General features: G+C 41.3%; 1 protein-coding gene and 1 pseudogene across 3 annotated transcripts in view; both read left to right on the top strand.

The window, feature by feature from the left end:
• LOC133610863 (SH3 and multiple ankyrin repeat domains protein 1-like) overlaps positions 1-3,272 on the top strand; it is a 42,590-nt pseudogene extending 39,318 nt beyond the window's left edge.
• A 15,089-nt stretch (positions 3,273-18,361) lies between these two features.
• LOC133610124 (protein kinase C and casein kinase substrate in neurons protein 3-like) overlaps positions 18,362-26,850 on the top strand; it is a 31,163-nt gene continuing 22,674 nt past the window's right edge. For 2 of the 3 annotated variants that reach the window (XM_061966201.2, XM_061966202.2), the window contains exon 1: positions 18,362-18,623. The gene's annotated coding sequence lies outside the window, so the exon portion shown is untranslated. The remainder of the gene's footprint in view (positions 18,624-26,850) is intronic. The other variant, XM_061966203.2, reaches the window with a different exon arrangement.

Below are 26,850 nucleotides of genomic sequence, written 5' to 3'. Positions count from 1 at the left end.
CTATGGGGCTAAGGTCAGGGGAGTTGGCGGGCCAATTTAGAACAGAAATACCATGGTCCGTAAACCAGGCACGGGTAGATTTTGCGCTGTGTGCAGGCGCCAAGTCCTGTTGGAACTTGAAATCTCCATCTCCATAGAGCAGGTCAGCAGCAGGAAGCATGAAGTGCTCTAAAACTTGCTGGTAGACGGCTGCGTTGACCCTGGATCTCAGGAAACAGAGTGGACCGACACCAGCAGATGACATGGCACCCCAAACCATCACCCAACCATGCAAATTTTGCATTTCCTTTGGAAATCGAGGTCCCAGAGTCTGGAGGAAGACAGGAGAGGCACAGGATCCACGTTGCCTGAAGTCTAGTGTAAAGTTTCCACCATCAGTGATGGTTTGGGGTGCCATGTCATCTGCTGGTGTCGGTCCACTCTGTTTCCTGAGATCCAGGGTCAACGCAGCCGTCTACCAGCAAGTTTTAGAGCACTTCATGCTTCCTGCTGCTGACCTGCTCTATGGAGATGGAGATTTCAAGTTCCAACAGGACTTGGCGCCTGCACACAGCGCAAAATCTACCCGTGCCGGGTTTACGGACCATGGTATTTCTGTTCTAAATTGGCCCGCCAACTCCCCTGACCTTAGCCCCATAGAAAATCTGTGGGGTATTGTGAAAAGGAAGATGCAGAATGCCAGACCCAAAAACGCAGAAGAGTTGAAGGCCACTATCAGAGCAACCTGGGCTCTCATAACACCTGAGCAGTGCCAGAAACTCATCGACTCCATGCCACGCCGCATTAACGCAGTAATTGAGGCAAAAGGAGCTCCAACCAAGTATTGAGTATTGTACATGCTCATATTTTTCATTTTCATACTTTTCAGTTGGCCAACATTTCTAAAAATCCCTTTTTTGTATTAGCCTTAAGTAATATTCTAATTTTGTGACACACGGAATTTTGGATTTTCATTTGTTGCCACTTCAAATCATCAAAATTAAATGAAATAAACATTTGAATGCATCAGTCTGTGTGCAATGAATAAATATAATGTACAAGTTACACCTTTTGAATGCAATTACTGAAATAAATCAAGTTTTTCAAAATATTCTAATTTACTGGCTTTTACCTGTATATATGTATGTGTGGGGGAAAAAAATCACAAGACTATTTCATCTCTACAGGCCTGTTTCATGAGGGGGGTACCCTCAATCGTCAGGAGATTTTAATGGGAGCATTCGCATACCATGGTTTATATAGGGCACAGAGTGGGTGGGTACAGGCTGGCCTAGGGGCGTGGTGATTGGTTCATGTGTTACCTAGGAGGTGTTTCCGTCTATGGCGGCATGTTGTTACAATTTCGCTGCGCTTGTTGAGGGATGACAGGTCTGGACGGTAGATAATAACGAACATTGGACACAAATTCCTCAACCTGATTGACAAACACTTTCCCAAAGACAACAACCTAAGAAAAGTATTCAACAAGAACAACATCAAATTGAGCTACAGCTGCATGAACAATATACGACAAATCATCTCAAACCACAACAAAACAATTGCAAATGAGCCGTCGACCCCCAGTCAGAACGACTCCAAAACCAACAAAGCATGTAACTGTCGAAAGAAACCTGATTGCCCCCTCAACGGGGGATGCTTACAAACATCAGTTGTCTACCAATCTAAGGTAATACGCAAGGACATTAACACATCCGACACATATGTAGGATTAACCGAGGGTGAATTCAAAACCAGATGGAACAACCACAAGGCTTCTTTCAGGAACAAAAACCTGCGAAATACCACAGAACTCAGCAAACACATTTGGGACCTCAAAGACAATAATGTTGAATATTCAATAACATGGCAAATTCTTGCATCCAGCACACCTTACAATAGTGGTAATAAAAGATGCAACCTATGCTTGAAAGAGAAACTGTTTATTATCTACCGTCCAGACCTGTCATCCCTCAACAAGCGCAGCGAAATTGTAACAACATGCCGCCATAGACGGAAACACCTCCTAGGTAACACATGAACCAATCACCACGCCCCTAGGCCAGCCTGTACCCACCCACTCTGTGCCCTATATAAACCATGATATGCGAATGCTCCCATTAAAATCTCCTGACGATTGAGGGTACCCCCCTCATGAAACAGGCCTGTAGAGATGAAATAGTCTTGTGATTTTTTTTCCCCACACATACATATATTGCGCTCTACTACGGTATCGAGCACTATTTTTTGGATAACCTTATTAAGACATATATATATATATATATATATATATATATATATATATATATATATATATATATATATATATATATATATATATATTCATTCATTTATTTTCATGATTTAGTTGATCTGTTTCATCTTTGTCTTTCAGGTATTCAGCAGATTTCACAGATGCATTTCACAGCCCCCCAACCAGCCGCTCCATCTCCCCGTTACCCACCTCCTCCCCTCAACACCATCAGGTTCTCCCACCCAATCTATCTGCCACCCCTTCTGTGTCCCCTTCCCCTCAAGTCCCGGTGCAGCGCAACTGGACCCGTTCCCCTTCTCCCCAAATGCCGTCCTCCCCGGTCCACTCTCACCCTCCCCATTCGCCCACCTTCTGTCCTTACCCGACGTCGCCCAAGCATCGGTCCAAGATGCGGCGGCAGACGTTCGATTTCCAGTGCAGCCCCACTAAGGAGATGCGTTCATCAGTGTCCAGACGCCGTGCCCCCAGCCCGCTAATCTATAACACTGAACAGCCTAGCCCCATCCCTCCCAGACCCTCCTCCCTGCCCATCCTTCCCAGTACACCTGTCTACAACAACCCCTTTGAATTCCCGGGCCCTTCTTCCCCCCTAGGAGACCCCTACTCAGCCTCAACACCGCCATTGTTCTCCCCCTCTGGTGTGTCAAGTGCCAACCCGCTACTCGTCTCCCGCTCTCTCTCCCCCACTCATTACCTCTCCGGAGCCTCCTCCCCTTTGCACTTACCCCCTAGCCCATCTTGCCTCAACTTCCCCCAGCTTAACCAGCCTCCCCCGGCCAAACCCTTTGCCCTCAAGCCTCTGCCCTACTGGACCAAGTACGACGTGGCCGACTGGCTGGTTTACCTAAACCTGGGCGAACATAGAGAGCGTTTTATTGATAACGAAATAGACGGATCTCATTTGCCTTCACTTACCAAGGATGACTTTTTGGACTTGGGGGTAACTCGCGTGGGGCATCGAATGAACATCGAGAGAGCGCTGAAGAAACTCACTGACAGGTGAGGGAGGACTTTAGGAACCTGGATCACCCCTTTTTTCCTTTTCAAAAGCATATCATTTGTTATTTTTATCCCCCTTTATGTTTCCTTTCTTCCTTTCTTATTGGTTCCCCAGGCGCCTCTCCTCCCCTTTGCATGTCTCATGTACTTCTTCCCCCAGAGACACGGATTAAGAGTGATGGGGTGAAAGATGACAAAACACATGACAAAAAGGAACATTACCAGAAGAAGAACGGTGGATGTTAGGCTGATCTGATTTATTTGCACATTTACTGCAAAGACTCCCGCTTTGAAATGAGGTAAATCACTAAATGCAAAAACTTTTCATAGACAGGGTGATTGGCACACTGTTCTAAAAGGGTAAACGCCACTAAAATGTTGCCAGAAACGCAAGGACCCCCATCGTGACGTCACTTGAAGTCTGGTCAAAGTCAGTGAGAGGGTGACAAAAATGTTTTCTCTTTTTATCTATTTGCTATATCTCCCCAAAATGACTCCTAATAACAGGTTTGTATGTATGTTACTTGAGAGCACTAAATATAATAGCTTACGTGTTTAACAGGATTCACTAATATAAGGTGCATTAAGAGCAATCATTCAAACTATTTTCAATTCATTCAAATTTGTGATACAGATTGTGGTTATGGAAGTGAAAGAGGCTTGATTTTATTTATTACAAAAGAGTATTAGGGCGACACTGAAAATAAAATGATGAGTCATAATGTAATGAGAATGAAGTCACAGTATTATCATTTTGATTGATTTATTACACAAAAATGATTAATGTTTGATGTTAATTATTTCATTTAAGTTTGTAATACTCTGACTTTATTCTTGTCAAATTTAAAAATGTCTAATGACTTTCTTCCTGTAATATTTTGACTTTTTTTTCACGTTACCTTTACAGCCCTCATATTATTGTTTTTCTTGTAATATTACGACTTAATTTTCATAATAAAATAACTTTATTCCTGTGATTAACAAGAAGGCAACGGTATCAAAATATTTTTTTCTCGTAATACTGTATGTCACCTTTTGGAAATTCTTTTATCACAGATATTCTGTCATAATATAATGAAATATTTTGAAGTATTTTGACCATTGAGACTTTTCCTCTCACAATATATTTTTTCCATAAGATTTTAAGATGTGTAATAATACTTTTTCTCGATTTTAATCATAATATTATGGCTTTTGAGTATACCTATTTGAACTTTATTGAACTATTCAAACGTTTTTGATTATGATAACACAACTTTTCCTGCCATATTATGTTTAGAATGAAAGTTTTACTATTTCACTACTACTGTACTTATTATTTTGACTTTTTATTGTACTATTTCACCTTTTTCATTTTATATGACTCTTTTTGCCAAATATTTAGACTTTTTTTGTTTTTTTTTGTTTTTTTTATAATGCAACTTACCTTGTAATAATGTGACGACGTAATTTTTCAATTACCGGTAATATGACTTTTTTGTACATGTATTTGGACTTTTTTCTCATAATACTACTGTAAGACATTATTGTTACTTTTTCCATGTATTATTTTGACTTGTTTTTACGTACTATCCATTAATTTAGGTTTAAGGGTTCACTACCGTTCAAAAGTTTGGGGTCACCCAAACAATTGTGTGTAAGTCACACTTATTCATCACCATACGTTGTGAAATGAATAGAAAATAGAGTCAAGACATTGACAAGGTTAGAAATAATGATTTGTATTTGAAATAAGATTTTTTTTACATCAAACTTTGCTTTCGTCAAAGAATCCTCCATTTGCAGCAATTACAGCATTGCAGACCTTTGGCATTCTAGCTGTTAATTTGTTGAGGTAATCTGGAGAAATTGCACCCCACGCTTCTAGAAGCAGCTCCCACAAGTTGGATTGGTTGGATGGGCACTTCTTGCATACCATACGGTAAAGCTGCTCCCACAACAGCTCAATGGGGTTCAGATCTGGTGACTGCGCTGGCCACTCCATTACCGATAAAATACCAGCTGCCTGCTTCTTCTCTAAATAGTTCTTGCACAATTTGGAGGTGTGTTTTGGGTCATTGTCCTGTTGTAGGATGAAATTGGTTCCAATCAAGCGCTGTCCACTGGGTATGGCATGGCGTTGCAAAATGGAGTGATAGCCTTCCTTATTCAGAATCCCTTTTACCCTGTACAAATCTCCCACCTTACCAGCACCAAAGCAACCCCAGACCATCACATGACCTCCACCATGCTTAACAGATGGCGTCAGGCATTCTTCCAGCATCTTTTCAGTTGTTCTGCGTCTCACAAACGTTCTTCTTTGTGATCCAAACACCTCAAACTTGGATTCATCCGTCCACAACACTTTTTTCCAGTCTTCCTTTGTCCAATGTCTGTGTTCTTTTGCCCATCTTAATCTTTTTCTTTTATTGGCCAGTCTCGGATATGGCTTTTTCTTTGCCACTCTGCCATGAAGCCCAGAATCCCGCAGCCGCCTCTTCACTGTAGATGTTGACACTGGTGTTTTGCGAGTACTATTTAATGAAGATGCCAGTTGGGGACCTGTGAGGCGTCTGTTTCTCAAACTAGAGACTCTAATGTACTTATCTTCTTGCTCAGTTGTGCAACGCGGCCTCCCACTTCTTTTTCTACTCTGGTTAGAGCCTGTGTGTGCTGTCCTCTGAAGGGAGTAGTACACACCTTTGTAGGAAATCTTCAATTTCTTAGCAATTTCTCGCATGGAATAGCCTTCATTTCTAAGAACAAGAATAGACTGTCGAGTTTCAGATGAAAGTTATCTTTTTCTGGCCATTTTGAGCGTTTAATTGACCCCACAAATGTGATGCTCCAGAAACTCAATCTGCTCAAAGGAAGATCAGTTTTGTAGCTTCTGTAACGAGCTAAACTGTTTTCAGATGTGTGAACATGATTGCACAAGGGTTTTCTAATCATCAATTAGCCTTCTGAGCCAATGAGCAAACACATTGTACCATTAGAACACTGGAGTGATAGTTGCTGGAAATGGGCCTCTATACACCTATGTAGATATTGCACCAAAAACCAGACATTTAAAGCTAGAATAGTCATTTACCACATTAGCAATGTATAAAGTGTATTTCTTTAAAGTTAAGACTAGTTTAAAGTTATCTTCATTGAAAAGTACAGTGCTTTTCCTTCAAAAATAAGGACATTTCAATGTGACCCCAAACTTTTGAACGGTAGTGTAGGTTTAAGGGTTCAAGCTGGAGTCTATCCCAGTTGACTTTGGGCAACTGGACTGGTCGCCAGCCAGTTGCAGACATCACTTAATGTTGACTTAATTTACATAATAATTCAAACCATTATTATTGTGACTTATTTCTGACTTTCGCATAATTACTTTTTTCTTGTAATATTTTAACTTTTTAATGTAAAATCGTGGCTTTGAACTTTTTTACCTCAACTCTGCCCTCATAACTTTTTTTTTTCTTTTCTTGTGGTATCATTTTCTTCTTTTCAGTGTGGCCCTAATACTTGAAATTGTACCTTGTGGTTCTGAAAATGTAAACATGGAGAGGAATAACAGTGTTTTTATTACTCCCATTGCAGACTGCAAGTCACTTTTTTGTACTTTATTGGTGTCATAGCACAAGTGGAGGGATTGATGCCATACTGTTCCTGTAGGTTCCGTGATCACAAAGGGCTTTTTTACTGCTTCACCTCCTGTGTTACTGTTCAAAATCACTTTTTTTTTTTTTTGCTGCTTGTTGTCGACAATCCTTTTTGCCTGTTCCACACAATTTGGCCTATTTCATTTTAGAGAAACACATGCATAAAATAGAGCGGCCTGGAGTTTAGTGTTTTAAGAATCTATTGTCTTCCAAACTCTTTTGTTTGGTTGCTTTTTTTGGCGTTGGGAAGTCTCTGATTTCTGTCAATGCTTTCTATACTGCTCGCCCTGTGATGACCTTTAGTGAAGCAGACACATGTTAGTTTTAATGCATATTCTCGCCATGTGAGTAACTAAACATGACTTGTGTATTCTCCTCACGCTGAGTCGCCTCAGTGCTGTTTGTGTGATGACGGGACTGAGCGGTAGTGTAGACGACACTACATGTGTATGATTTATATAAAGTATTTTAGCTCTAGTGAAATGTATAATGAATATGACTACATACAGTATGTGTGTAAGTATGCAGAGTTTTAAAGAAGTATATATGAATATAAAGTACAGTTTTAAATAAAATGCAGTACATACTAAATAAAATGATGATAGAACTGTGTTGAAATCAATTCTGAAATGATTATTTCTGTTTTAATACAGCTTGAAATGATGAAGGAACATAAAGCATGTTTTAAGTCCAGCGTGAGCTAATAAGGCAGAAGAATGGAGCTCACTTAACAATTCAAACGCTTTCAAAGAAAAGCAGGCAACCAACAAAAACAGAATGAGAATTGTCTTTTTTTTTTTTTTGCTAACATTTGTTGCTTTCTTCTTTGAAGTCTCATAAAATGAATACACAACAAAAACAAATGTATTTATTTATTTACTTCTACCTCATGTATTCTCTGTTAATGTGATGGATGAGGATGGTCCTTACATTAATATTCAAACGTAATATATACATTTTAATATCTTAATGTATTTTTTATTACAAATATTTTATTTTTATTCATTATGTTGCTTCCTCCCACCTCCAAAGACATGCACCTGGGTATAAGTTGATTGGCAACACTAAATTGGCCCTAGTGTGTGAATGTGAGTGTGAATGTTGTCTGTCTATCTGTGTTGGCCCTGTGATGAGGTAGCGACTTGTCCAGGGTGTACCCCGCCTTCCGCCCGAATGCAGCTGAGATAGGCTCCAGCGACCCCCCCGCCACCCCAAAAAGGGACAAGCGGTAGAAAATTGATGGATGGAAGTTTATTTGGATTTTCTCAGCTACACTCCTTTTGGCTAATTTTGACCTTTTTTGTGTGTTAGCTGCTTTGAGTTCATCATATCTTATTTTATTTTAGTAATTTTCTCATTTTGTTTAATTCAGGTCAACCTTAGGTTAATCTTAGTTTAGTTGAATTCATTTAAGCTTAGTTTATATTCATTTAATCTTAGTGCAAATTAGCTCCTGTTGGCTAATTTAGCTTGTTTTGTATTATTAGCTGTTTTAATTTCCTCATATATCATTTCGTCTTAGCTATGTTCTTATTAGATGTTTATTTCAGCTCAATTATGTTCTGCTTAGTTTAGCTGAATTCATCGTAGTTTAAATGTATTAATTTAATCTCAGTTGACCTCGCTTTAGTTGATTTAATCTTTTTAAAAGCTTTAGCTAGGTTGAGTTTAACATATATTAAACTTAATTGATCTTATTTTATCTCAAATTGGCCGAGCTATTTTAGCCTGATAATTTTCGTTTTTCTTAGTTTAGTACAGCAGGTCAGTTTAGCTCATTCTCACTTCCAATTAATCAATTTGACCTATTTTATGTTACTTTTGATAACAGCGTTTTTTTTTTTTTATTGTTTTGCTCATCTTAGTTTAGTTGACTAATTTATCTTATTATAGTTCCGCTTACTTTAACTTGGTTTTGTGCAGCTTTTTTTTAGCTTCGCCATTAAATTAATCAAATGTTTTATCTTATCGTGGTTTCTCTTAGCAAAGGTCTGCAATTTGTTAGTTACTCTCGTACAACTTTTATCTCAATTTAGTTTATTTGATAATTTTCCCTTTTTTATTTAACCAAGCTAATCCTACCTCATGTTAATTTTATTAGCTCTTTTTTTTATTTTTTATTATCTTAGCTCACTCCCCTAACTTATTGTGTATGCTTGGCTTTGCTCTGCTTATTTTATTGTATCTTAGCTCAACATTATTTTAAGATTAGTTTAGCTTAGCTCCTTTCTGAGCTGCCACCTTATCGTGATAGAGGAGTTTGTGTGTCCCAATGATCCTAGGAGCTATGTTGTCCGGGGACTTCTATGCCCCCTGGTAGGGTGTCCCAAGACAAACAGGTCCTAGGTGAGGGATCAGACAAAGAGCAGCTCAAAGACCTTTATGGAAATGAAAAAACAAGGACTCAGATTTCCCTTGCCTGTCCCCATGGAGCCCGGCCGGGCACAGCCCAAAGAAGCAACGTGGGTCCCCCCTTCAATGGGCTCACCACTCATGGGAGGGGCCATAGAGGTCGGGTGCAGTGTGAGCTGGGCGGAGGCCGAAGGCAGGGCACTTGGCGGTCCGATCTTCGGCTACATAAGATAGCTCTTGGGACGTGTGGGGAAGGAGCCTGAGCTGGAGCGCGAGGTGGAGAAGTTCCGGCTCGATATAGTCGGACTCACTTCAACGCACAGCAATGGCTTTGGAACCAGTTCTCTCGAGAGGGGCTGGACTCTCTTCCACTATGGCGTTGCACGCAGTGAGAGGCGACGGGCTGGGGTGGCAATTCTTGTTGCCCCCCGGCTCAAAGCCTGCACGTTGGAGTTTAACTCAGTAGACGAGAGGGTAGCTTCCATCCGCCTTCGGGTGGGGGCACGGTTCCTTACGCACTAAACAGCAGCTCAGGGTATCCACCCTTTTTGGATTCCCTCGAGGGAGTACTGGAGAGTGCTGCCTCAAGTGATTCCCTCGTTCTGTTGGGTGACTTCAACGCTCATGTTGGCAACGACAGTGAAACCTGGAGAGGCGTGATTGGGAAGAATGGCCACCCGGATCTGAACTCGAGTGGTGTTTTGTTTTTGGACTTTTGTGCTCGTCCGGAGGCAGCGGACGGGTACCGACAGGCCAAGCGATGTGCGGCTTCGGCGGTCGCGGACGCAAAAACTCGGACATGGGAGGAGTTCGGGGAAGCAATGGAAAACGATTTCCGGATGACTTCGAAGCGATTCTGGACCACCAGCCACCGCCTCAGGAAGAGGAAGCAGTGCACTGTCAACACCGTGTATGGTGAGGATCGTGTGCTGCTGACCTCGACTGCGGATGTTGTGGATTGGTGGAGGGAATACTTTGAAGACCTCCTCAATCCGACCAACACATTTTCCTATGAGGAAGCACTGCCTGGGGAATCTGTGGTTGGCTTTCCTATTTCTGGGGCTGAGGTTGCCGAGGTAGTTAAAAAGCTCCTCGGTGACAAGGCCCTGGGGGTGGATGAGATCCGCCCGGAGTTCCTTAAGGCTCTGGATGCTGTGGGGCTGTCTTGGTGGACAAGACTCTGCAACATTGCGTAAACATTGGGGACGGTACCTCTGGTTTGGCAGACCGGGGTGGTGGTTCCTCTCTTAAGAAGGGGAATCGTAGGGTGTGTTCTAACTATCGTGGGATCACGCTCCTCAACCTTCCCAGTAAGGTCTATTCAGGTGTACTGGAGAGGAGGCTATGCCGGATAGTCAAACCTCAGATTCAGGAAGAGCGGTGTGGTTTTCATCCTGGTCGTGGAACTGTGGACCAGCTCTATAATCTTGGAAGGGTCCTTGAGGGTGCATGGGAGTTTGCTCAACCAGTCTATATGTGCTTTGTGGACTTGGAGAAGGCATTTGACCGTGTCCCTCGGGAAGTCCTGTGGGGAGTGCTCAGAGAGTATGGGGTATCGGACTGTCTAATTGTGGCGGTCCACTCCTTGTATGATCAGTGTCAGAGCTTGGTCCGCATTGTAAGTAAGTAAGTCGGACCCGTTTTCAGTGAGGGTTTGGACCCTGCCAGGGCTGCCTGTTGTCACCGATTCTGTTCATAACTTTTATGGACATAATTTCTAGGCGGAGTTAGGGCGTTGATGGGATCTGGTTTGGTGGCTGCAGGATTAGGTCTCTGCTTTTTGCAGATGATGTGGTCCTGATGGCTTAATCTGGCCAGGATCTTCAGCTCTCACTGGATCGGTTTGCAGTCGAGTGTGAAGCGACTGGGATGAGAATCAGGACCTCCAAGTCCGAGTCCATGGTTCTCACCCGGAAAAGGGTGGGGTGCCATCTCTGGGTTGGGGAAGAGATCTTTCCCCAAGTGGAGAAGTTCTAGTACCTCAGAGTCTTGTTCACGAGTGAGGGAAGAGTGGATCTTGAGATCGACAGACGGATCGGTGCGGCGTCTTCAGTAATGCCAACGCTGTATCGATCCGTTGTGGGGAACCAGGAGCTGAGCCGGAAGGCAAAGCTCTCAATCTACTGGTCGATCTACGTTCACATCCTCACCTATGGTCATGAGCTTTGGGTTATGACTGAAAAGACAAGATCACGGGTACAAGCGGCCGATATGACTTTCCTCTGTCAGGTGGCGGGGCTCTCCCTTTGAGATAGGGTGAGAAGCTCTGTCATCCGGGAGGAGCTCAAAGTAAAGTCGCTGCACTTCCACATCGAGAGGAACCAGATGAGGTGGTTTGGGTATCTGATCAGGATGCCACCCGGACGCCTCCCTGGGGAGGTGTTTAGGGCACGTCGCAACCGGTAAGAGGCCACGGGGAAGACCCAGGACATGTTGGGAAGACTGTCTCCCGGCTGTTCTGGGAACACCTCGGGATGCCCCGGGAGGAGCTGGACGAAGAAGGCTGGGGAGAGGAAAGTCTGGGGTTCTCTGCTTAGGCTGCTGCCCCCGCGACCCGAACTCGGATAAGCAGTAGAAAATGGATGGATGGATGGATGGAGTTTAGAATAGCTCACTTAGTTTGTATTTGACTAGCTTTGATTATTTTAACTTAGTTTTTCTTGGCTAAGGTTTGCTAATGAATCTAGCTTCCGCCATCTTAGTCACTGCCATTGTGCCCTTGGGCAAGGCACTCTGCCTGATGCCGACCTTGCCTCCAGTACAGCACACACTGGTGTATGAATGTGAATCAATGTTTGTTGGTGGTTGGAGAGACCGTTGGCGCTATAAAGCAGCCACGTTAAAGTGTTTTTCTCTTTTCTTGTGCAGTCTAAATTGTATATTAGTACTTTACGGCTAAAAGTGTAGCTAATGGGATTCATCTATTCTGCCTATAAAATACTCAAAAATTGCTACCAATATTCCATTTACATGTCCTTACCTGAATATCAACCAAGTATTAGCAGCATTGTTATTTTAAGCGCTAAAGCCGAGGAACTATTTTTAGAAGCACGGCGCCTTTATCACTGAGGTAACATAGCTACCGCAGGGCTTTACTGAGATGCTGCATCGCCTCTAAATTGGTAAAAGTTTGTGCTAGATTATAAATCATGGCTCACACCTGCAGCAGAAGGTTGTGGCTATAAACCAAGAAGTTGGTCAACTTTGACATTCATCTTAGACCCAAAGACATTGCTAGAAAGATGCGACAAGATGCTCGTTTTCTCCCAGCATTTTTCACCTGAGGGGTGAGGATCATGATTGATTCATCATCTAAACGGGGACCTCAAAAGATATAAAAATCCCATGATGTTCCGGTAATGCTAAAAATGACCAAAACAGGGTAATTTTGAAATGTCATTATGAATGTGCCGGTTACTACATTAATCAATCAATCAATGTTTATTTATATAGCCCTAAATCACAAGTGTCTCAAAGGGCCGCACAAGCCACAACGACATCCGCGGTTCAAAGCCCACATAAGGGCAAGGAAAAACTCATAACCCCAATGGGACGTCGACATTACATACAGTCGTGGTCAACAGTTTACATACAGGTAAAAGCCAGTAAATTAGAATATTTTGAAAAACTTGATTTATTTCAGTAATTGCATTCAAAAGGTGTAACTTGTACATTATATTTATTCATTGCACACAGACTGATGCATTCAAATGTTTATTTCATTTAATTTTGATGATTTGAAGTGGCAACAAATGAAAATCTAAAATTCCGTGTGTCACAAAATTAGAATATTACTTAAGGCTAATACAAAAAAGGGATTTTTAGAAATGTTGGCCAACTGAAAAGTATGAAAATGAAAAATATGAGCATGTACAATACTCAATACTTGGTTGGAGCTCCTTTTGCCTCAATTACTGCGTTAATGCGGCGTGGCATGGAGTCGATGAGTTTCTGGCACTGCTCAGGTGTTATGAGAGCCCAGGTTGCTCTGATAGTGGCCTTCAACTCTTCTGCGTTTTTGGGTCTGGCATTCTGCATCTTCCTTTTCACAATACCCCACAGATTTTCTATGGGGCTAAGGTCAGGGGAGTTGGCGGGCCAATTTAGAACAGAAATACCATGGTCCGTAAACCAGGCACGGGTAGATTTTGCGCTGTGTGCAGGCGCCAAGTCCTGTTGGAACTTGAAATCTCCATCTCCATAGAGCAGGTCAGCAGCAGGAAGCATGAAGTGCTCTAAAACTTGCTGGTAGACGGCTGCGTTGACCCTGGATCTCAGGAAACAGAGTGGACCGACACCAGCAGATGACATGGCACCCCAAACCATCACCCAACCATGCAAATTTTGCATTTCCTTTGGAAATCGAGGTCCCAGAGTCTGGAGGAAGACAGGAGAGGCACAGGATCCACGTTGCCTGAAGTCTAGTGTAAAGTTTCCACCATCAGTGATGGTTTGGGGTGCCATGTCATCTGCTGGTGTCGGTCCACTCTGTTTCCTGAGTGATAGAGTGATTGGAGCACATACTTGTTGGTCACAAAAAACATTCATGAAGTTTGGTTCTTTTATGAATTTATTATGGGTCTACTGAAAATGTGACCAAATCTGCTGGGTCAAAAGTATACATACAGCAATGTTAATATTTGCTTACATGTCCCTTGGCAAGTTTCACTGCAATAAGGCGCTTTTGGTAGCCATCCACAAGCTTCTGGCAAGCTTCCGGTTGAATTTTTGACCACTCCTTTGGACAAAATTGGTGCAGTTCAGCTAATTTTGTTGGTTTTCCGACATGGTCTTGTTTCTTCAGCATTGTCCACACGTCTAAGTCAGGTCTTTGGGAAGGCCATTCTAAAACCTTAATTCTAGCCTGATTTAGCCATTCCTTTACCACTTTTGACGTGTGTTTGGGGTCCTGTTGGAACACCCAACTACGCCCAAGACCCAACCTCCTGGCTGATGATTTTAGATTGTCTTGAAGAATTTGGAGGTAATCCTCCTTTTTCTTGTCCCATTTACTCTCTGTAAAGCACCAGTTCCATTGGCAGCAAAACAGGCCCAGAGTATAATACTACCACCACCATGCTTGACAGTAGACTTGGTGTTCCTGGGATTAAAAGCCTCACCTTTTCTCCTCCAGACATATGGTATTGTGGCCAAACAGCTCAATTTTTGTTTCATCTGACCACAGAACTTTCCTCCAGAAGGTCTCCTCTTTGTCCATGTGATGTCAGATGAAACAAAAATTTAGCTGTTTGGCCACAATACCCAGCAATATGTTTGGAGGAGAAAAGGTGAGGCCTTTTATCCCAGGAATAAAATCACCAGCTCGGAGGTTGGGTCTTGGGCGCAGTTGGGTGTTCCAACAGGACAATGACCCCAAACACACGTCAAAAGGGGTAAAGGAATGGCTATATCAGGCTAGAATTAAGGTTTTAGAATAGCCTTCCCAAAGTCCTGACTTAAACGTGTGGACAATGCTGAAGAAACAAATTTGTGTCAGAAAACCAACAAATTTAGCTGAACTGCACCAATGTTGTCAAGAAGAGTGGTCAAAAATTCAACCGGAAGCTTGCCAGAAGCTTGTGGATGGCTACCAAAAGTGCCTTATTGCAGTGAAACTTGCCAAGGGACATGTAAGCAAATATTAACATTGCTGTATGTATACTTTTGACCCAGCAGATTTGCTCACATTTTCAGTAGACTCATAATAAATTCATAAAAGAACCAAACTTCATGAATGTTTTTTGTTGACAAAGAAGTATGTGCTCCAATCACTCTATTACAAAAAAATAAGAGTTGTGGAAATTATTGGAAACTCAAGACAGCCATGACATTATGTCCTTCTTTTGACCACGACTGTATATACTTACAACATGCAAAACGTTTGTGGATGTTTTGTACATAGCTTGATAGGCAGCATAGACTGAATCTACATTACCAACATTGTAAGCCACCTCTTGCTAGCAGTTTTCACTAGTGATAATGCATAAAAAAGAATGACATAACTGTTTTTCTCTCACATAAGGATTAACATAGAAAATTAAAAAAAAAAGTGCAGTCAGTCAGTCTACCCCAGAGCAGCTGTCGCTACAAATGCTGCAGAGCTGGGTGTAGAAAGAGTATGGACAACTTAGTTTCGGACAATCTCCTGAATCATTGGTCTAAAGCGCTCATTATTTTGTTTTTTTTCGTCAGGAAAACTAATGTCAGAACGACCGCAATTTCTACATTGTAATACACACTGCATGGTAGCTAACATGGCACCTGTTGTTTAGTTGTCCATACTCTTCTCTATACACGGCTCTGAATGTGGAGTGAACGCATGATGGCTTTTTCAGTGCCACGCGCTTTCAGTCGCTGGTTTTAGCGTGTTTAATAAGAATCAAAATAAAGAACATGTCACTCCAAAATTCTGAGTGAAGGAAAAAGACAAGAATGTATTTAGGGTTAGAGTCTGTTGCAGTGACGTGCAGTCAGGGGAGGAAAAGAAAAAAAATGTAAAAAAACAATAAAAAAAATTAAATTGTTATATGTATCCAGTGATTATACTATAAAGTTATTTTCCATTTAACTTCACCAATTTTAGATTATTTTTATTCAAAATCGCTGAATTTTCACATTTGCCGTTCAAATACTGAGAAGAGACGGTGTGGTGATCAGCAGCCAGTTGAGGCACGTCACTGAGTTGAGCCTCACCATGGATTGCGCAATGACTCGGCTAACTGCTGGCCTGCTGTGCAGTGAGACCGTATTGCTATATGAATTATATTATACATTTCCATACTTTAGTTAGCTGAGGTATATAATGTACAGTGTATTTAGTCAACAACTGAATGTGTGTAACGTATTTCTTGTGCTGAGCAATCATAAAACTGCTGCGAAGACAGACTGTGTGAGGCTCGCAGTAATCCCGCCTCCTGGTGGTAGAGGGCGCTAGTGATCCCAGAGATCATTCATGCGACTACTCGGCTACAGAAGAAGTGACAACAAGCAGCAACAGTTAGCAGCGATCGTTTATTTTTTCCTCTTGCCTGGACTTTTAACATGGAGGATTACATATCTAAAATAAAACCGTTTTCTAAACTGGACTTTCAATCGAAGCAGGAGGGAATACTTAAAGGAAGATCTCCATCGAGACAGAGAGACTTTTAAAACTGAAGAAAGATAAGGAAGACTTCTATAAACAAGTTATCGATGCTTTTGTTCAAAAGATGCTGCGCATGGACTTCATTTATAAGTAAAGGTAAGACCATAACGTTTTTTTTATTAAATGTGCTTTTTCTGTGTGCTACAGTTTGTATGTGTAAAGTTAAAGTAGCAATGATTGTCACACACACACTAGGTGTGGTGACATTTGTCCTCTGCATTTGACCCATCCCCTTGATCACCCCCTGGGAGGTGAGGGGAACAGTGGGCAGCAGCGGCGCCGCGCCCGGGAATCATTTTTGGTGATTTAACCCCCAATTCCAACCCTTGATGCTGAGTGCCAAGCAGGGAAGAATGCTGGTATGAGCTTTTCAATCAATCAATCAATCAATCTTTATTTATATAGCCCTAAATCACAAGTGTCTCAAAGGGCTGCACAAGCCACAACGACATCCTCGGTACAAAGCCCACATACGGGCAAGGAAAAACTCACCCCAGTGGGACGTCGATGTGAATGACTATGAGAAACCTTGGAGAGGATGTGGGTAACCCCCCCCCCTTCTAGGGGAGACCGAAAGCAATGGATGTCGAGTGGGTCTGACATAATATTGTGAGAGTCCAGTCCATAGTGGATCCAACATAATAGTAAGAGTCCAGTCCATAGTGGGGCCAGCAGGACACCATCCCGAGCGGAGACGGGTCAGCAGCGTAGAGATGTTCCCAGCCGATGCACAGGCGAGCGGTCCACCCCGGGTCCCGACTCTGGACAGCCAGCACTTCATCCATGGCCACCGGACCTGTGCCCCCCCCCCCCTCAAGGAAAAGGGGAGCAGAGGAGAAAAGAAAAGAAACGGCAGATCAACTGGTCTAACAGGGGGGCTATTTAAAGGCTAGAGTATACAAATGAGTTTTAAGATGGGACTTAAATGCTTCTACTGAGGTAGCATCTCTAATTGTTACCGGGAGGGCATTCCATAGTACTGGAGCCCGAATAGAAAACGCTCTATAGCCCGCAGACTTTTTTTGGGCTCTGGGAATCACTAATAAGCCGGAGTTCTTTGAACGCAGATTTCTTGCCGGGACATATGGTACAATGCAATCGACAAGATAGGACGGAGCTAGACCGTGTAGTATTTTATACGTAAGTAGTAAAACCTTAAAGTCACTTCTTAAGTGCACAGGAAGCCAGTGCAGGTGAGCCAGTATAGGCGTAATATGATCAAACTTTCTTGTTCTTGTCAAAAGTCTAGCAGCCGCATTTTGTACCAACTGTAATTTTTTAATGCTAGACATAGGGAGACCCGAAAATAATACGTTACAGTAGTCGAGACGAGACGTAACGAACGCATGAATAATGATCTCAGCGTCGCTAGTGGATAAAATAGAATGAATTTTAGCGATATTACGGAGATGAAAGAAGGCCGTTTTAGTAACACTCTTAATGTGTGATTCAAACGAGAGAGTTGGGTCGAAGATAATACCCAGATTCTTTACTGATTCGCCTTAAACATAACCCGCTAACTGCTGCCAATAAAATGGTGAATAAGATACTCTTTAGGGTTCATATGTTTGTAAATCTGACTGTGATGAAGTCAGTGCCTCACCAGCCGTGAACCTCACCGCACGTCACTGGTGTTAAAATACAAAGACCCGCACAATTTGAGAAATAATTCTAATTAAGTGCAACTTGTTAGCAGAGAGTTGACCACAGTCTGGTGACGGTTGCACAACAAAGTGCAATTTTTAAAAAGAACTGTCATCAAAAGAGTGAAAGGCAGTGGCTGTGGTTCCACATTCCAGTAAGATGCAATAAAGGATTAGACAGGCGGGGAGGACGGATCCTGATGGAAAAGTGAATAATATTTCAAAAACCCGCGCCTTCTTTAATTGTTCTGTGTGAAACAGTTTGAACAAAGTTCTGGAATATTGTGTTTGCCCTGACAACAGTTTTGTATGACTATAGCATATCTGTGTGACATGTTCTTTTTCCATAGGGACACATCATCGGGGTGGGACAAGGCGGGTGTCGCCCACCTTCTAATTAGCTCACATGACGTTGACACAATTGTGCGAGCGGGTCCGTTCAAATGACACTTGTGGATCCCATTAGCACCATATAGAGAGTGGCAGAAGGAGTGGCAGGTGGTGTGGCGCTGGGGCGGGGGGGCAGTGCAAAGTGATAGTCAAAGGGAAGTTGAAGGGATGCAAGCCATGGAGTTAAAGTGACGGAAGGAAGAAGATCAAGAAAGGTAAGATCCCTTTCTTGTTTTGTGTCTGGGTGGAAAAAGGTTGTGGTCACTTTAGTAGTCGTGTTGTGGTTTTTGACATTAGTGCATGTCAGAGCTTCAGGGAAGGAGATGGACACAAGCAGGCTCTGTTCAGTGTTGTTGTGATGAAGTGTGTGTTTAGCCCCTCTCACATTACTATCCGTCCCAACAACATGGCCTTTTTTTTTTTCTCGACTTCTTCACACACACAATACAATACAATCCCTTTTAAATCCCGTAAGGGTTGACGTTTTTCACCGTATTAATGAGAGCAAAGGGAAAGATGACCTTTCACTGCTGTTTATTTTTGGGAAAGGCAGCAGGAAGAATGCAGGAGCAGCTGTTCTATTCCTGCTGGTAGAGAGAGCTCTCGCCCCCCCTGCGAATTCCAGTCTGCCACTGGCTTTGCTCATACATACATACATGTATCCAAGCACGGTATACAGTAAATAACAGAACTTTACTACAACCACACGGATTTAAGGACTAAAGAAGGGAGGGTGTGCCTTCACAACGCTCTTACTCCCAACCAGAGACATTCACAGACATAGGTGCCGATCCTGTGGGTGCTTCGGGGGCCCGAACACCCACGACAATGCTGAGCACCCTCGTGGGATTGATGGCACCTTTCAATCTTTAACATCATTTTTGAAAAATCAATCTTGTTGTAGTTTTTTGGCGAGTTTGGTCAGTTTTACAAAATAAGGCCACAAATCATATGGGATATTAACTTCGCTGAACGTCTATTTTTTTTTTTTTTTTTTTAACACACACACACCGAGCACCAACTGGCAGAAATGTATATCGGCAGGCCCGGCCCTAATCAATCTGGCGCCCTAGGCAAGATTTTAGGTGGCGCCCCCCCACATCGGCACTGAAGTGTATATACTCACAAGAACCCGAATAGCTTTGTCTTTGACCTTTTTTTTTTACTTACAACTATACCTAATATATAAAGGGGTGGAAAAGTGACTATTACCTGCAGGGCAAACATTAGCTAACCAGAAGGCAATAATGTAAACAAAAAACACCTGCTTAAAAGATCTAATACAAATGTCCCTGAGGAATGTAAGGTGGGAGTACTGTAATTACCTAACGTTACATTATTATTTTCCATAACAATGTAGCCCCCTCCACAATATTAACCCGACGTTAAAACAGAACTAGCTATTTATTGATTAGCAATTGCCGAATCATGTAACATTAGCTTAATGCTAAAAAGCCAGGTTACTATCACATTCTGTAACAGACAAATCATTTCATGTAGGCTAACGTTACCTACCTGCTACCTCTGTCTTTTCTCGTTTCTCCTCTTCTTTTCTCTTTTTTCTTCCCTGGGCACCTGACAGTTTTGGCCGTTTTGACATCTTGTGTTGATTTTTTGATGTGGTGACGTCCAAAAAGAGTCATGATACGGGAAGGGAGGGGGCGCACCGTGCGTGGGGAGGAGGGGGGGCGTAATGTTGTAACAAATAATATTTCTATTAAATAGGCTTTACTTTGCATTTTAATTAACGTGAGATTATTTTTTGTATTTAGAAATAATAGTAACAACTTTTTTTTCTCTTTTTTTTTTTCTCCAACATTTGTGGCACTGGCGTGGCGCCCCCTGATGGACGGCGCCCTTAGCATTTGCCTATACGGCCTATGCCACGGGCCGGCCCTGTATATCGGCGCCTATGTTCACAGACATCTTGGGGTGGGGGCAGATGCTTAAGCCAGAAAAAAGGGCACCCATGTCGGAAATTATTCCTAAATTGTTATTATTAATAGTATAATTATGAATGAATGAATGAATGAAATAAGTTTATTTCGGTCATATAATCAACCATCAACCATTAACCATTTTGTGTGACCAGTTTAAAAGTACAGACTATACATATACAGTATAACAATCATACACATTTACACACAAAAGGAAAAGAAAAGAAAAGAAAAAGCATGACCGAAAAAGGAATAGGCTGAAGCCAAAGCTTATATTTGCCTATCCTATACCTTCACTGAAAATAAGATTACCTGGAACATCAATGTTAAAAAAATCAAAAAAAAAAATCAATGGAATGAAAGTAATTGTTACTATATTTTATAATTTTCAATTATCTCACCTTTCAATGTTTTCTTAAACCTTAACAAAGAAGTACATGTCTTCAACTCATCACTGAGCTTATTCCACCATTTAACTCCTAAAACTGAAATACATTTGTATTTAATATTCGTTCTTGCTTTACCTATTTCAAAAATCAATACCCCCCGTAAATTATGGGTTTCTCCTCTTAATTGAAATAACCTAAGCATACAAGCTGGAAGGCTGTTGTTCTTTACTCGAAACATAATTTCCATTGTTTTTAAAAACACAATATCTGAAAATTTTAACACATTAGAACTTATAAATAATGGATTGGTATGTTCATAGTAGCACGCTTTGTGTATTATTCTTATTACCCTTTTTTGAAGTTTAATTATTGGGTCTATGTTTGTTCTATAAACATTTCCCCAAACTTCAACACAATATGTTAAATATGGAAAAATAAAAGAATAATATAACATATGCAAACATTTCTTATTCAGCATGTGTTTTACTTTATAAAGAATGGCAATGGATTTGGATATTTTTCCCTTTATATATTCAATATGCGGTTTCCAACATAATTTATGATCAATTATTATTCCCAAGAATTTAGTTTCATATACTCTATCAATTTCCACTTGATTTAATTTTAGTTTTACTTCACGATTTGTTCTTGCACCACTAAACACCATAAATTGAGTTTTCTTATCATTTAATGATAACTTATTGATATCAAACCATTTTTTTTAGCTGAAACAACTCAACCTCTATTACCCTCAACACTTCCTTCAAGTCTTCTCCTGAACAATATACATTTGTATCATAATTATGATGAGAACTAGGGATGTCCGATAATGGCTTTTTGCCGATATTCCGATATTGTCCAACTCTTTAATTACCGATACCGATATCAACCGATACCGATATATACAGTCGTGGAATTAACACATTATTATGCCTAATTTGGACAACCAGGTATGGAGAAGATAAGGTCCTTTTTTTTAAAAATTATAAAATAAAATAAGATGAATAAATAAAAAACATTTTCTTGAATAAAAAAGAAAGTAAAACAATATAAAAACAGTTACATAGAAACTAGTAGTTAATGAAAATGAGTAAAATTAACTGTTAAAGGTTAGTACTATTAGTGGACCAGCAGCACGCACAATCATGTGTGCTTACGGACTGTATCCCTTGCAGACTGTATTGATATATATTGATATATAATGTAGGAACCAGAATATTAATAACAGAAAGAAACAACCCTTTTGTGTGAATGAGTGTGAATAAGTGTAAATGGGGGAGGGAGTTTTTTTTGGGTTGGTGCACTAATTGTAAGTGTATCTTGTGTTTTTTATGTTGATTTAATAAATAAAAAAAACAAAACCCGAAACCGATAATTTCCGATATTACATTTAAACGCATTTATCGGCCGATAAATTATCGAACATCTCTAGATTTTATGTGTAACTTTGCTGCCTCTTGGCCAGGAATACCTTGAAAAAGAGGTTCTTTATCTCAATGGGATATTTTCCTGGTCAAATAAATCCATCCATCCATTTTCTACCGCTTGTCCCTTTTGGGGTCACGGGGGGTGCTGGAGCCTATCTCAGCTGCATTCGGGCGGAAGGCGGGGTACACCCTGGACAAGTCGCCCCCTCATCACAGGGCCAATACAGATAGACAACATTCACACTCACATTTACACACTAGGGACCATTTAGTGTTGCCAATCAACCTATGCCTAGGTGCATGTCTTTGGAGGTGGGAGGGGCCTAAAGGTTAAATAAAAATAAAAATTAGGTGTAAGGATTCATTAAAAACAAGGTAGAGATTTTATTTAACAAGTATATTTAATATTTTGGTCACTGTATTATAATACACAGTTTGAACAGTAACTGTGTGTTTGAATATTCAGTTAAGCAATTATCTGGCCAACCTGCAGCTCCCATCCGGCTGTTACGAATCAACATCGAGGTCTTACCCAACAGAGACAAGACATTGATAAAACGTTGATTATGCATACATGTTTTTTTAAACTGACTTCGAAACAACTTTGCAAAATAGTTGTATTTTTGCCAATTATCGACATTTTCACCAATCAAATTTGTTCCAGGAGCACTCAAATGCAACACCTCCGTGTTGCCAAACAAAGGTCTGTTTGCATCACCAAGGAACATTTTGCCACAACTTTTTTAAAAAAGCTTGTAGTGAAATCAGGCATTTTGGCGGCAGCAATCACAAAACAAAGCCTTTGAAATCCTGTAAACACTGATTATTACGCAATTGCCACTTTGTTTTATTATTATTATTGTTTGCCAACAAACTGATTGAAAACTTTTTTTTAAATCAGAAGTCAAAGTGATAAGCAATTGTATTAGTTGGACTCGTGTAGAATTTAATTTCAAAAGGATTTCAAAGACCAAAAGTCAAGTTAAAAAATGTTTTTTTTGTCAAAATTTGAATATATTAATCAAGAAAGATGAAATGCCTTACGTATGCTTGTCAACATATATGATATGGACTATGAAAAATACAAGTATTAGACATATTGTCTGTCCAGCAATATCATTTAATAATGTTATAGCTGCTGGATGACTTAAAGGGGTACTGCACTTTTTTCTAAGTTTTGCTTATCGTTCACGATCATTATAATAAGAGACAAGAAAACAAAATGTATATATATATTTTTTGCATTCTAACATGTAAAAATCGGCACGTTCTAGGTAGCTAGCAATCCCTTTAGAAATGCATTAAAAAACTGTCACCAATACGAGCGAACACTGAGGAACTCTCTTTCTAGTGTACTAACACATCGGCGTGCTTCGGTATTAGCCGTAAAAGCTAACTACGGAAAGAGATAAGCTACTTTTTACGTCAGCACGAAACGCATTTGAGTTTGTAATGCACAACAATGGGGTAGAACACCAATCTGTATTGACTGAAAAACATGAACAATCATATTACAGTATCTGTAAAGTATTAGCGCACATTTCATGTTTTGTGTGTACACAGCTAGCTAAATCTGTCTGTCATGATACACGCATGACATGCTGCGTCTATCATGATCGATATTAAAACGTGACTCACTCGATGGACAGTCGTCTCTTTGGTCCAGCTGGTCGGGGACGTTTTTTTGGGTTTATTTGGGGTAAGCACGCCATTTATGTCAAAATGGCTTGTCTCCAAATTCCACATATGCGACTTCAAGTCGATTACACCTCATTCTCTCAGCTTCCGTCTGCTCCAATGTTTCACCCTCTTCTTCATGCTCGCTTCTAGAAGCAGCAGTTAATCCTTTGTTCATTCAGACATGCGTTGCTATGGAAACAGAAATCAATGCGCGGAAGAAGTTAGTCCAGGAAATGATTAAAATGATGAAAATACGGTAAATGTCGTGCATATTGCATGTTGTTATGAACGTGTCTGTTACTACATTATATATAGACTTGCAGTGTGTATATAAAACGTTGATGGAGGGTTTTGAAGTTGTTTTAGAGGCTTTGAAGGCTACAACGGTGACTCCCTTTAGTCGCATCTTTCAAGGGTTTTTTATCATCTTTAAAATCCTAATCAAAAAAAGACGTGTGTTCTTGTTTCACATAATGATTGTGAATGATAGGCAAAATTCCAAAAAATGTGCAGTTTCCCTTTAAAGGGCTGATTAAAACGAATCAAATTAATGCTTTTTGGTGTATGCAAACTTCTTGCAATATGCATTTTCTTGTGCCTGGAGCATTCCAGCAAATGCTTGCCGTTAGTGCTAGCATCTCCGGCGTGCTAACAATGTGTGTTCCGTTATAGATCGCACTGCAGGACTGCTTCTAAAATGCCCCAAAAAAAGTGTTTCAAAAGATAACAAAAGGCCACAGGTATAAGAATGACAACACAAAAGTGCAGTAAATGAGTGTCTCCATGGTGAAAGCCGTGTAGTACACACAAAGCCCTCATTTAAACAGGGCAGTCTGCACCATTTACCAATTGTGCACAGTTTTAGTGGATCACACGCAACACCCCCATTAATGGTACATGCAATTTTAAAGGGGAACATTATCACAATTTCAGAAGGGTTAAAACCATTAAAAATCAGTTCCCAGTGGCTTATTTTATTTTTCGAAGTTTTTTTCAAAATTTTACCCATCACGCAATATCCCTAAAAAAAGCTTCAAAGTGCCTGATTTTAACCATCGTTACATACACCCGTCCATTTTCCTGTGACGTCACATAGTGATGCCGATACAAACAAACATGGCGGATAGAACAGCAAGCTATAGCGACATTAGCTCGGATTCAGACTCGTATTTCAGCAGCTTAAGCGATTCAACAGATTACGCATGTATTGAAACGGATGGTTGTAGTGTGGAGGCAGGTAGCGAAAACGAAATAGAAGAAGAAACTGAAGCTATTGAGCCATATCGGTTTGAACCGTATGCAAGCGAAACCGACGAAAACGTCACGACAGCCAGCGACACGGGAGAAAGCGTGGACGAATTCGGCGATCGCCTTCTAACCAACGATTGGTATGTGTTTGTTTGGCATTAAAGGAAACTAACAACTATGAACTAGGTTTACAGCATATGAAATACATTTGGCAACAACATGCACTTTGAGAGTGCAGACAGCCCAATTTTCATCAATTAATATATTCTGTAGACATACCCTCATCCGCTCTCTTTTCCTGAAAGCTGATCTGTCCAGTTTTGGAGTTGATGTCAGCAGGCCAGGGAAGCTAGGGTCGATATTCTTCTCTTGATCATCTTCGGTGGCATAAGGGACGGTGTGAGCCAAGACATCCAGGGGGTTTAGCTCGCTCGTCTGCGGGAACAAACTGCCGCCATTGCTTGCCGTGCTACCGAGGTCCTTTGTCCCCGAATTGCTCACACACTCCGGCAGATTCAATGGGGGTCTGGCAGCAGATTTCTTTGACTTTATCGTTGGAAATGCATCTGCTTTGAGTGTCGCAGGATATCCACACATTCTTGCCATCTCTGTCGTAGCATAGCTTTCGTCGGTAAAGTGTGCGGAACAAACGTCCAATTTCTTGCCACTTTCGCATCTTTGGGCCACTGGTGCAACTTGAATCCGTCCCTGTTCGTATTGTTACACCCTCCGAAAAACACACCGACGAGGCATGATGTCTCCAAGGTACGGAAAACAGTCGAAAAAACGGAAAATAACAGAGCTGATTTGACTCGGTGTTTGAGAAAATGGCGGATTGCTTACCGATGTGACGTCACACCGACACCAGCAGATGACATGGCACCCCAAACCATCACTGATGGTGGAAACTTTACACTAGACTTCAGGCAACGTGGATCCTGTGCCTCTCCTGTCTTCCTCCAGACTCTGGGACCTCGATTTCCAAAGGAAATGCAAAATTTGCATGGTTGGGTGATGGTTTGGGGTGCCATGTCATCTGCTGGTGTCGGTCCACTCTGTTTCCTGAGATCCAGGGTCAACGCAGCCGTCTACCAGCAAGTTTTAGAGCACTTCATGCTTCCTGCTGCTGACCTGCTCTATGGAGATGGAGATTTCAAGTTCCAACAGGACTTGGCGCCTGCACACAGCGCAAAATCTACCCGTGCCTGGTTTACGGACCATGGTATTTCTGTTCTAAATTGGCCCGCCAACTCCCCTGACCTTAGCCCCATAGAAAATCTGTGGGGTATTGTGAAAAGGAAGATGCAGAATGCCAGACCCAAAAACGCAGAAGAGTTGAAGGCCACTATCAGAGCAACCTGGGCTCTCATAACACCTGAGCAGTGCCAGAAACTCATCGACTCCATGCCACGCCGCATTAACGCAGTAATTGAGGCAAAAGGACCTCCAACCAAGTATTGAGTATTGTACATGCTCATATTTTTCATTTTCATACTTTTCAGTTGGCCAACATTTCTAAAAATCCCTTTTTTGTATTAGCCTTAAGTAATATTCTAATTTTGTGACACACGGAATTTTGGATTTTCATTTGTTGCCACTTCAAATCATCAAAATTAAATGAAATAAACATTTGAATGCATCAGTCTGTGTGCAATGAATAAATATAATGTACAAGTTACACCTTTTGAATGCAATTACTGAAATAAATCAAGTTTTTCAAAATATTCTAATTTACTGGCTTTTACTTGTAGGTCTGGTGAT

The sequence above is a fragment of the Nerophis lumbriciformis genome, linkage group LG11 (genome assembly GCF_033978685.3).
Source record: "Nerophis lumbriciformis linkage group LG11, RoL_Nlum_v2.1, whole genome shotgun sequence".
NCBI lineage: Eukaryota > Metazoa > Chordata > Actinopteri > Syngnathiformes > Syngnathidae > Nerophis > Nerophis lumbriciformis.
Note: the sequence above shows the minus strand (reverse complement) of the source record. Positions and strands in the feature narration are given on the sequence as shown.